Below are 13,248 nucleotides of genomic sequence, written 5' to 3' on the forward strand. Positions count from 1 at the left end.
ACTGAAAGTCAGCTTTAGACTGTTCATTTTAAATATCTGGATGTATTAGGACTACGCCAGTCTTGCTTCTGTTCATTTTCTAAAAGCTTTTAAGATCAATTACTATAAAATAAATATCGGGATGTGATTATTCCCAAGAATGCACCACATCCTGAATTATATATTTTAATTTGAGACATTACTGCCATGCCCTGAATTTAAAGACACTTACAGCTGCAGTTGGTAGAAATGGAGCAAATATGATTAAAAAAAAAGTTATTTTTATAAAACGGTGTCTATATCCTGACTGCAGTGCATGAGACAGGTAATCTGAAAAAAAAAACGTGTGCCATTGTGTCCTCCGGTGCTCCTAATGCAGGGGTCAGCAACCTGCGGCTCCGTAGCCAAATGTGGCTCTTTAGCTCCTCTCCAGTGGCTCCCTGTGGATTTTTAAAAATGGAAATGAGTAACTATTTTTTGTTTACATTTTCATTTTTATCTATCATTGTTGTAGGTCTATGGTACGACGGTACGACAAAGTCTTAGGGTCACATTGAGGGAAAAAAAATAAATCTGAGATTTCAAAAATAAAGTCATAATATTACGAGAATAAAGTCATAATATTATGAGAATAAAGTCGTAATATTATGAGAATAAAGTCATAATATTATAAAGTAGTAATTTTACGTGTTATTTTCTTTTTTTCTCGTAAAGTTATGACTTTATTCTCGTAATGTTACGACTTTTTTTTCTCGTAATATTACGACTTTATTCTGTAAATCTACAATTTTCTTTCCCTCAATGTGACCCTAATACTCCGTAGTACATGTGCTCTTTGGCCCTCACTGCATTAGACTTATATACTATATACTTAGACTATAAACTGTGTTACCTTCATCACAATGCTCAAATGTTTTGCAGCTCCAGACAGATTTTAATTTTTTTTATTTGCCTAAAATGGCTCTTTTGATAGTAAAGGTTGCTGACTCCTGTCCTAATGGCATCTGAAAGATTTTACAAACCGGAGGAAAACAACCAATCAGAGCCGAGATGAAGCCTCGCCGTCTCTGAGCAGCTGTCAATTACACGCAAACTCCGACCAAACGGTCAAACTAGGCAGCGCTGATCGAATATGAATCAATATTATGTTAATGTAATGCCTATTTCTCGCCTCAAAATGTTTTTAGAAAAATCTTGTAGTGTACTGTTTAGCTGCAAAATGAGAAAGTTTGTGAGCCAAGCACCGCCCAACCAGCCGGAGCACAACCAATAGGAACGCTCAATAGGCTCCCTTCTCTGAAATGACCTGTGATTGGCTTGGGAGATTTTGTTTCCAAGCCTTAAAACAAACAGAGCCATGAGGAGGTGCAGAAGTCTAGTTATCTTTAACAAAACACTTGAATTACAACATGCTGAAAGGTTTCTATGGATTTTTTGCCCAATGATGCCAAAAACATACATACTGCCTACTGCCACTTTAAAGAAACCTGGCTCAACTCACCCCGCTCTCCCCTACAGTAAAACGACCACAACACTGTAGTTACATTGACTTTAGACTTCTTCAGCTGTGTGATTAACTAAAAAGGATTCTAGTATAAAAAATGCTTCCGTGACAAACACGGAAGAAAGCAGACTAAACAGTTAGGCATCCTGCTCCGCCCTCCTCCTCCTCCTCCTCCTCATCATCATCTACACAGAAGCGTACTACCGAATCATATGAGGAGACAGTCGCGTCGGGTGAGTCCGGATAGTAGACTACGTAGTAGGTTTCTAAAGCACAACGCGTCATGTGAGCTCGGGGTGAAGTGACTGAAGTGAAAACAGTTTAGGGGAGGATGTGAAGACCGACGGGATGAGAGTTAACGGAGCTAATAACGGAGCTATAAGCGCGTTTTGTTGACAGCTAAACGTTAACGTTAACGTCTGTGTAGATAGCCAGGTTGACTCGGGTTGACTCGGGTATTTCCGTTGGCACGTTTTTTGGCAAAAGACCCACCGGACTTCAAAACTCCAGCAGCCACACAGCAACACCAGAAGACAACAAGCAGAGTAAGTAGGATGTTATTGTCATATGTCATGAAGTTCCTGCAAACCAACTAACTGACAGCAGTTATAGTTTATATCAAGTAGAGTTATAATGTTGAATCAGCTGGTGTGTGATAGAGCTGCATTTTGCAAGAGCAAACTTCAGAAAAGTTTGTGTTTACCACCTTACTGGAGTCTATTGGTGTTGATGTGGTTGGACAGTTCAGTAAATGTTAAAGTGTTGAACAAAAGTACCAGAGATTCCTTAAATTGAGTTCATCCCATGGTGTGATAATTCACATTTTTGGTTTATAAACTCGGAAAAAAAAGTTTGTAAACTTGTGTTTGGTGGATTATTTCTCTGTTGTTACAGTGCTAATTGGCATTTTATTTTACATGGTTGGAAAGCCTGTTTATTTACCTTCACAATGATGTCCAACTTGTAAGGATCATGCATTTGTGTGATGAGCAGCACAGCTGATTATGTGGGGAGCGCCCAAGAAGAATTTGCCAAAATGCTCTGCCAATGGTAAACAGTGTATTCTCCTGTTGGAATTGACTCTTGTTTTGAGTTGTTTGGTGGATTGGATGATTGAACTCTCTAAACAGGATTTCCGACGATGTAAAATACAATGCCAACTAGCATTGTAACAACAGAGAAATAATCCACCAAACACAAATTTCCAAACTTTGTTTTCCGAGTTTATTTATACTCATTAACTACACCTGTCTGAAGCTAATAGTGTTATTCTATTGCAAAAGCCCTGCAGTAAATACTACCTTAAGAAGGGTTTTAATGATCAGTTTTTGTTGAAGAGTTTATTTGATGAGAGCCGATATGTCGATATTGGATTTTTGAGGCCAATATATGAGAGTTTGAAAAACAGTATGTTGGCCAATATTAATTTCTTTTAACATTAAGGCATAACATAAACATTTCTTTTTGATAAGGATCCCTTCAATTTGGTAATTAAAAAAATCATCTAGTGCAGTGTTTTTGGGGACCCACTTTTTTAAAAATGACAGACCATCCCAACCCAATTCACAATATGGTAAATGGTAAATGGACTTGCATTTATATAGCGCTTTTTTAATCTTCCGACCACTCAAAGCGCTTTACACTACATGTCAGCATTCACCCATTCACACACACATTCATACACTGATGGCAGAGGCTGTTAAGGTGCCAACTTTGCCCATCAGGATCTAATCTAAATACTCATTCACACACCGATGGCTATGCCTTCTGAAGCAATTTGGGGTTAAGTGTCTTGCTCAAGGACACATCGACATGCGACCCGAAGCAGCCGGGACCCGATCGAACCACCGACCTTCCGATTGGTGGACAACCTTTCAACCACATGTTATTGAAAACATATACACATGTTCTGGTGCATCATGGTGCAATATGGTTCCAATGAAACTTGCAAGCTTGTGTTTACAACATGGGAAGTCGTGTACACAATGTGCTTGGCGTTCAAGTGGTTAAAGCTTTCAGTAGGCATAAAGTTTTTGGCAATCATTGGGCACAAACTTTCTAATTTTACAGTTTAACAGTACACTACAAGATGTTTCTAAAAACATTTGAGGCGAGAAATAGGTATTACAGTAACAGAATATGACTCACATTTGATCGGCGCTGCCTGGTTTGACAGTTTGGTCGGAGTTTGTGAGTGATTGACTCATGGCTCTCGTAGACAGAAGCTGGACCGCAGGATCCAGATGGGCTCTGATTGGTTGTTTTCCTCCAGTCTGTGAATTCTTGCAAATGCCATTAGGAGCACGGGAGGACACCGGACGACACTGAGGCACATGATTTTTTTCACATTACCTGTCTCATGAACTACTGTCAGGATAAAATGACCATTTTATAAAAATAACTTTTTTTTAATCACATTTGCTCCATTTCTACGCCCTGCAGATTTAAATTGAATCAACACCTTAAGTGATACTGTAGTTTGTTAATAATTCCTTCATCCATGAATCAACACCTCTCTAAAACAGTTTAAAAAAAAAACTGAGCAATATAACCATCATGTAGGGAGGGAGGATTTATTGCAAGACTAGGCCAACTAAGTGTACCTGATAAACTGGTTACTGAACTCTACATTCACTGTAGCCTACTTTTGTTTATGTGGTTGGACACTTGATGTCTATTGATAGTGATGTCGTGTGATTTACTGCATATAGCTCATCCAAGATAATTAATTTTAAAAGCCAGGCCAGTTAATTCCCTTCATAGCAAACAAGTCATTTTCCAGTTCATAGTGTTGGGCTGAACTCTGGTTTCGAGAAGGGAAGCCGTGTTGTTTGCAATGTTTGAGTCATCCCCAACCAACAGTACTAATACGGATTCTTAAATTGACTGTATCGCATTTCTAGGGGACTGCTCGGCCTGAGGGAGCAGAAAACTCCACATTTACCACAACACAGATATACTTAGCAGTGCATCTATTTAGGGCTTGACATGCTTTAAATAGTGTACTATTATGTAACTGTTTTTGTTTTTTATGTTTCAAAAGCAAGTACACATGTTCCTGATGTTTTTGACATGATGTTTTAATTGTACGTAGGCAGAGTTGATTCATTGGAGTACTTGTCATAGCCAATTTAGCATTTTTGTTGAGGTCTTTCCTGGAAGAACAAAATCCGTGACAGTGGGGAAAGTACATTATTCTTGCAAATTAAATTCAGGTCACATTCAAAGATCTGCACTGTCAGCCGCTGTAACTGAGAAAACATGAGTTGGCCAGTTTAAAATGGAACACGTAGCAGCAGTTAAATTACACGTCTGCATGTTTTTCCATGTTTAGTCAGTGCAATCTTAAGACCATTAGAGAGACTTGCAGCTATAAACCCGAATGAATGAAAACATCCCACACTGTGATGTGGTTGTGTTTTCCGGAGCCTTGATTCATACAGTGTTTGAAGCATGCTGCTCATTTGTGGTTTTTTTAACCAGTTGGAGGTATTTTAGAAGAGAATCCCTTTTACCAAAATATTTTCCATAATGCTGTTTTTTTTTCAACATCTTTCAAATACAGTGCCTCTGTTCTTTTAACACAGCGAGAGCCAGCACACAAACATTCCCACGAACAACGCACACATACAGTACTGTGCTGCAGGGGAAGGAAACGCCTGTGTTCCACATTTCACTTTCATGACTTTAATCTGTGGTCTGTTCTGTACATTTCGTTGATGACGTTATGTGAATTTTTTTTACTTGAGATGTTCAAGTCCGGGTAAAGCAAAAGTAAATGTTTGTCACACCACAGAAAATTTGTTATTAACCACCCAGCCAAATTTGTAGTATATAGTAAGTATATAAAATGGTCAGTAAGTAAGTAAGTAAGTAAGTAATTACATAAAATGTGGTTTCAAAATTGTGAAAAAAATAAGCAGTATCTCTGCTCTGAAACGCTGGGGGCATGTCCTTTGAAGGCGCTGAAACCACGGGCAATCGCAGTTGTGGGTTGATTACATATGTACAGCATATACAACACTTCTTGTTGGCAATATCACTGCTGTGCACTACTTTTGTAGAACGTTAACGTGCATGCTCTATGGGCAGAGCATGCGCACCAGAGACTTCTATTGACCGAGTCGGTTAACTTCTGGTTTAGCCCTATGCTAATTTGAATGAAGATAAAATAATTAAATCGTGCTTCTCTTCTAGACTTTCCAAATATTAACGGCTCAAATCAATCAAATTCTGATAGTGAAATGACTAATTTCACGAGGGTTGTGACGCGCAAAACAATTTATCCACCATTTTACAGCCGCAACAGTAGCAACCTAATAGGCTACAGTGGAGCCTATGACATAAACACAAGTTTTACTTGGTTGTGATTGGCCAGTGAGCCCAGACCTGGAACACACATGCAGCACGCTCTCATGGGCACCCCGAATGAAGGGCCCACAGAGAGGTCATGTCTAGAAGGTAACCCACAAGTTGCAAAACTGTGCAAAAACTTTCGCGAGACTTGCTGCCCGAAGACCTATCCTAACCATAACCATTGGAAGTTAATGCCTAACCTTCACCATTGGAGGTCAATGCCTAACCTTGACCATTGGAGGTCAATGCCTAACCTTAACCATTAGAGGTCAACGCCTAATCTTAACCACTGGAGGTCAACGCCCAACCTTAACCATTGGAGGTTAATGCTTAACCTTAACCATTGGACGTCAATGCCTAACCTTAATCATTGGAGGTCAATGCCTAACCTTAACAATTGGACGTCAATGCCTAAGCCTAACCATTGGAGGTCAATGCCCAACCTTAACCATTTAAGGTCAATGCCTAACCTTAACCATTCGAGATCAATGCCTAACCTTAGCCATTCGAGTTCAATGCCTAACCTTAACCATTCAAGGTCAATGCCTAACCTTAACCATTCAAGGTCAATGCTCAACCTTAACCATCTCATGACAGTTTCGCAAACTTGTGGGTTACCTTCTAGACATAACCAGGGCTGGACGGCTGGTAAAAACGTTATGAATTTTTTGACGGTCCACTGGCCCACCAATGTGCCAGCCCACCAAGATTTGTCCCGTTATGCCAGATGGCCACTACACCACTGGCTGTGGTAAATAAGTATTGTTTCAAGTCGCGGTTGAATGGGAGAACCACTGGTGCTACGTGCTCTAATTTGTATATAGCATTAGGGGAGAGGTTATGCTACGGATGGCTCCAGTGCATCATAGAGCCATGATTTCAGGCCTGCCCAAAAAATCCTAAAACACAAAAATGGTGAAAAACTGTTTAAAAAACAGTTTAACTCCACAATTCAGTACTATCTTTGTCACAGTATTTTCACATATTTTCAGCAATTATTTTCTAACATGTGTAATGTGTTTAGAAACAAATCTCAGATTTTACTTTAGCCAGACTTTAAGGGATGACGGAAGGGTGTGATTCAATGCTAAATTGTGTGCCGTGGCTGACTACAACAAATTGCCCCTAGGGGATAATAAAGTTTTCCTTGATCTTGACCTTGTAATTACTCGCACTAAACTTTTTTCATGTGGGAAAAGACAGCACATAGCATGTGAAAACTGTAACAAAGTGTTATATTGTTTCAACTCTGACAAATAAAGAGTACAGAGCAGAGACAAGTAGTATATGGGAAGTGGGTGAGCAGTAACTGAGGACAATATGAACTTTAGACACAACTCTCTTATTGTACTGTTTGCTCAGTGAAGATTACACAGTCAAACAAATGTTTTGGAATTTTCCAGCCTAGCTACCATTGCCCTCTTTTGATCAATTTCCATTCTTAGCATGTGAGAAAATATATTAAATGAGGCTTGTGTCTTGTCAAAAGAAAAAAGAGATCACAATAGATAGCACAGTTTACATTAATTAGATGGCTGTGTGGTTACTTGTCAAAACATGACTAGGTATGACACAGACTAAAATCATTATTGAGTTACACACAAGTTTCTAGATGTAACTAGAGTAACTAGATGGAAGAGCAAGATTAGTAACACAAAAAAAACGCTCCAGGATGCATATGATTTTTGGTCTTATACAATGCACCTGCTATCTGAAGTCCCCATCAGTCCATCATCAATGAGTCAGGAGTATCATAAAGTATCGTTTGACTGAAGGTGCCACAAACAAACAAATCTTTGCACATAGTGGAGTCAGCAGCTATACAACCCTCTCCTCCTTAAGCAACAATAGGTGCTATAGACTGCTTCAGTGATGGCCAGCAGCCGGGGATTTTTCTCTTCACCAGAAAAGTTGTATATTGTCTTTCACATTTCACACATGCTGCTCAGACTGAACCAGAGTAACATGTAAACTGTATTTTGAGGGGTTTTCCCCATTTTATAGAGAGCTCTGGCTGGGTCGAAAGCTATTGATGCTGTGGGCCTATGTGAAGCCAAACGAAGCAAAGCCAAACGAAGCAAAGCCAAACAAAGCAAAGCCAAACGAAGCAAAGCCAAACGTCACCTCGACTTTTCCATCCTTTTATTTCTTCACATTATTGAAGAAGTTATTGCACGTTTTTGACACGTGCGCATTCTTTGGCAGCAGTTATAGCTTGGTGTCTATGTCTTTGGTCTTTCTCAGCTTTGTACATCTGGAAACTGGATTTTGTAGTGGCATGAGTACCATGAGCAGATGTTCCCCACCTCATGATGCTTTCAGGACCAGGCCTCATGTTTGGGATGATGTGTTTCTGCTGATGTGTGGGGTTTGGCGAACATCAATGATCAAAAAGCTTAACGCTAGTTTCATCAGACCATCAAACCTCTTTCACTCTGCCACATTGTCATTAAGCTATGACCGGTGAAGCACCCAGGCGATAGTTGTTGGATGCACCGTGTCTCCCATTTTAACCTTGGAAACCTGTTGCTCCTTGGTCGTGTCTAGAAGGTAACACCGAAGTTGCAGAACTCTTGCAAGATGGTTAGGGTTAGGCATTGACCTCCAATGGTTAAGGTTAGGCATTGACGTCCAATAGTTAAGGTTAGGCATTGACCTCCAATGGTTAAGGTTAGGCGTTGACCTCCAATGGTTAAGGTTAGGCATTGACCGACCTCTAATGGTTAAGGTTAGGCATTGACCGACCTCCAATGGTTAGGGTTAGGCAATGACCTCCAATGGTTAGGGTTAGGGTACGTCATCAGGCAGTAAGTCTCATGAGAGTTTACACGTTTTCTCAACTTGGGGGTTACCTTCCAGACACAACCTTGCTCCTTCAGATTTGTCATAGGTCTCAGGTTAGCCTCCCTTATTGGTAAACGTCTCAATACTTTTTATAAGCACTGTCTTAAAGATTCATCTCATATTATTTTCTGGATTGGTTGTTGATGATTGAATGATGAAGAAAAAACAGAAAACAAAAGCCATCTGCAAGACAAAGTCTGTCAGCGAGCTCTGTTTTCTAGTTGGGGAAAGTTGTAGCCATGGCTTTCATTAGCTGGTGGACACTTAAATTGCAGCCAACAATGTAGTTTCAAATGAAAGGAAAGAAGGCGCCCACTTGATAACCCAGAAGATGCCATCGCTCACTTGATCACCCTACTTAGTCTAGGCAGCATGCATAAGGTGTGTAATTTAAGGTATGCCAACAACTAGTCCTGTAGAACAAATCTGAGATATTAAGCCATGCTTTTTTGGAACAGTTAGTTGGTTAGTGGAAAATGTCCAGAGGCCGATTAAAGAGGTGGCATGGGCGGCCAGCACGGAAGCAGAGCAGTAGAGCAGCCATGTCCGAGCTGATAGCACTGACCTTAACCAGCGCCAAGGCCCAGATAAGACGCAGCGAGGAACTGGTCTAACTGCCTGTCTGCTACATGATAAACGTTGTGGGTGTGTAAACACACTGACAGAAAGTTAGAGAGCATGTGTTTCCTCTATTCTTAAACAAGGACTCCAGCTATGGAGCATCAATAATGTTCTGCCTAGACCAAAACAATACTTTGCATAATTCATTGCTTACTTTTTTTACTTTTACTTTGCAACAGCTTCTGTGTTGTATCCTACATAGCATTAGGTACTCTGTCAAACATTAAACAAATGCATTTGTGTGTATGATGCTTGTTTTAAGTGAATTTTTTTTCTTGTTTTGATCCTGTGTAGATGATAGTTGTTCTCTCTTGCAAAAGAGATCTTAATTTCATGAAATTTCCTGAGTAAATAAAATATAGCCGCAAGCCCAGTGTTTAATTCCCAAGTTTACAGTCATCCATATTGAATTAATTGTTCTAGTGGTCGTTTTTCTTGGCTCTTTTTTTTTTTTTCTTTTATCCTTTTTGTTATTTCATCGTCAACAAGGAACATGTTACACTATTGCACTCCATGATGTGATTTAAATGGAAACTGTATCTGGGGCTTAACATTGGACTTCAGCCACTAAATCCTTGAGAAAAACTCAGTGTGGTTACTGAATGTACTGGAGGTTAATTAATAACATACAAATTCAGAAAAAAAATACAGTTAATGTTCAGTTGTTGCAGAAATGGCAGAAATCCCACTGCATGACAATTAAAGTTACCCTATGGTATGCTACTGGAATAATCTGTTTAATCCTGAGCCTCTTATTGCCCTGAATGATCCGTCAACCCACTTAAATTACAGGGCATATCCCACTAACTAGATATCTGTAAGCCCAAATGATCTAAACATGATTTCAGCAGTCAGGTAATCTGTATTTGCCTTTAAGTTTACCCATGTGTAAGTAGCATTTAGTCTTTTTTTTTTAAGGAGCTTTTGGTTTAGTATTGTCTACAGTATATTGTTGTATACTTTGTTGTTCATCTCCTAGTAATGGTTGTGCAGTTTGTTTATGTCATGTGGGTGTGTACATAGTGTTGCACTTCCTCTTTATGGGTTTTGACTATTAGCTGATGATACCACCCTTGTTTGGTTGTGCTGCACCAGAAGATAGCTTTTCACTGTTTGGGGCATGTTACTGTAGGTCATCATTGTAGTTTTTGATTGAAGCTGTAATAACCATACACTGTTAAATATTCTGAACAGTACTGTCTTTAAGAGGCTGTAACGGGCTCAGTCTAAAACATAAGGGATCCATTGGTACCAATCATGTCATGCTAAGTTGTTGGGAAGGAGGCTAAATAATGCTCTAAAGTTTGGCAAGGGAAAACTGGCATGACGATTTTCAAAGGGGTCCCTTGACCTCTGACCTCAAGATATGTCAACGAAAATGGGTTCTATGGGTACCCACGAGTCGCCCCTTTACAAACATGCCCACTTATGATAATCCCATGCAGTTTTTTTGCATGCAGTATAAAGTTATTTTCACCTAAAAATGGTTTCTACATACTAGGGTCCCTAAACAGTCTTGGAATTGCATAAATTGGGTATCACTGTAAAGCTGAGCATGCTACAATTTATGAGACATAAGTGAGGATGGGAATGGCCATCATATACTTCTATCATAATGTTCTAAGTTCTTATACAACTTTAGGATTAATTTTAATAAATTCAATAACTCATGTTTATTTCTGATTTATGACTAGCAAAACTTGCCAGAGTCCGAGATCAGAACTGCGTCCATAGCAACGGTCTGTTATACATAGCAATGGTCTGCTATAAAGAAATAATAGACTGTAGAACGCTGTAATTGACCAATCAAAGTCAACTATTTAACAAAGTCGTGTAATAAAGAATGGGAAACTGATGTTGTATACCATCTGCTTCCACTAATGTAATGACTCGTCAGCCAGTTTGTAATCAAAAGCAGACTGGCAATGCAGAGCTAGGGCAACCAGAGGTGTGAGTCTATTTCAGTATCTGACTTGAAAACAGTCAATTCTGTTTTTATTTACTGTGTTTTCCCTCTTACAATGCAATGCATCACAGCAAAATTAGATTTCAAAGAGTTTACTCAACAATGAATGGCATAACCCCATGAGGGCAATTCATTACATTTGATCGCTCTTTATAAATTAGACTGTTGCTGCATCAAAAAATAATAATGTGTCCTAATTGTGCCCTATATAAGGATACAATTATAGTAACAAATTGAATGAGTCAAACCATATTGAAAATACCATTAATTGTTATGTGCATTATATTATATTACATATAATATAAACTGGAAAAAGAAAGTTCGGAAACCAGTGTTTGGTCGATTATTTCTCTGTTGTTATAATGCTAATTGGCATTGTATTTTACATCGTTGGAAAGACTGTTTATTTACCTTCACAATGATGTCCAACTTGTAAGGATCATGCATTTGTGGGATGAGCAGCACAGCTGATTATGTGGGTAGCGCCCAAGAAAAATGTGCCAATGGTTAACAGTGTATTCTCCTGTTGGTATTGACTCTTGTTTTGAGTTGTTTGGTGGATTGGATGATTGAACTCTCTATCAGTAACAAGGAACAAACAAGACATATTGGCTATTTTACACTTTATTCATTTAATACACCGTCAGGAGCCTCAGTAGCAGGTGGCAGATCCATACGCAGCCACAACAGCCTGGCACCTCCTCCTCATGCTGGTCACCAACCTGGTCACACGTTGCTGTGGGATGGCGTTCCATTCCTCAACCAGGATTCGTTGCAGGTCAGCCAGTGTGGTTGTGTTGGTCACTCTAACACGTACAGCACGCCCAAGCTGATCCTACAAGTGTTGAATTGGGTTGAGGTGTGGACTCTTGGCAGGCCGTTCCATTCTCTCTACTCCCACATTGTGGAGGTAGTCTGTGATAACCCTGGCTCTGTGGGGGTGAGCGTTGTTTCTTGGAGGATGAAGTTAGGTGCCAGATTGTGGAGATATGGGATCACCACTGGCTGCAGAATCTCATCCCGACATCTCTCTGCATTGAAATGGCCTTCAATGAAGACAAGCCTTGTTTTGCCAGTGAGGGAGATGCCGCCCCACACCATGACACTGCCCCCACCAAAAGCTCTTACTCCATCGGTGCAACAATCAGCATAGCGTTCTCCGCGTCGTCTCCATACTTTGACCCTGCCATCCAACTTTCGCAGACAGAACCTGTTCTCATCACTGAACATGACATTCCCCCACATGTTCAGGTTCCATTGTCTGTGTTGTCGAAACCAGCGCAAACGGGCCTGAAGGTGAAGGGCAGTCATTGCAGGCTTCCTGGTAGCCTTATGAGAATACACTGTTTACCATTGGCAGAGCATTTTGGCAAATTTTTCTTGGGCGCTCCCCACATAATCAGCTGTGCTGCTAATCCCACAAATGCATGATCCTTACAAGTAGGACATCATTGTGAAGGTAAATAAACAGGCTTTCCAACCATGTAAAATACAATGCCAATTAGAATTGTAACAACAGAGAAATAATCGACCAAACACAAGTTTCCAAACTTTCTTTTTCCAGTATATATTATAATTATTAGAGAAATAAAACTAAAAAATATAATTATATAAAAAATAAATAATAAAATAAAATATATTCAAAATAAAAATATAATATATATTATAATTATTAGAGAAATACAAATTTTGACCGAATGATGGCACTAGATGAAAAATCAGGAGATCATCCAAAGTCATTACAACTTACTTTGGAAGGGACTTAATTGTGTGTACAACATGTCACGGCAATCCATCCAATAGTTATCGGAACGTTTCACTCCAAAAAAATGTCACAAACGTCAACCTGCTGGTTGCGTTAGAGTAAAAGCAAAAACAGAGAATTTTTTTTCCCACGTGCAAAAATTATTAAGTGCATTTTCCACGTATATAGTTTGGAGACTATAGAACTAGAGAGCTGTCAGTGGCAGTCTTTATA

The 13,248-nt window shown here is 39.5% G+C and overlaps 1 protein-coding gene across 2 annotated transcripts in view; it reads left to right on the forward strand.

The window, feature by feature from the left end:
- Nucleotides 1-1,678: 1,678 nt before the first annotated feature.
- The window catches only part of jak2a (Janus kinase 2a), a 37,606-nt gene continuing 26,036 nt past the window's right edge, over nucleotides 1,679-13,248 (forward strand). The window contains exon 1 of one of the 2 annotated variants that reach the window (XM_037753131.1): nucleotides 1,679-2,028. The gene's annotated coding sequence lies outside the window, so the exon portion shown is untranslated. Of the gene's footprint in view, nucleotides 2,029-12,989; nucleotides 13,123-13,248 lie in introns of those variants that run through there. The other variant, XM_037753130.1, reaches the window with a different exon arrangement.

The sequence above is a fragment of the Sebastes umbrosus genome, chromosome 19 (assembly GCF_015220745.1).
Source record: "Sebastes umbrosus isolate fSebUmb1 chromosome 19, fSebUmb1.pri, whole genome shotgun sequence".
NCBI classification, from domain to species: Eukaryota; Metazoa; Chordata; class Actinopteri; order Perciformes; family Sebastidae; genus Sebastes; species Sebastes umbrosus.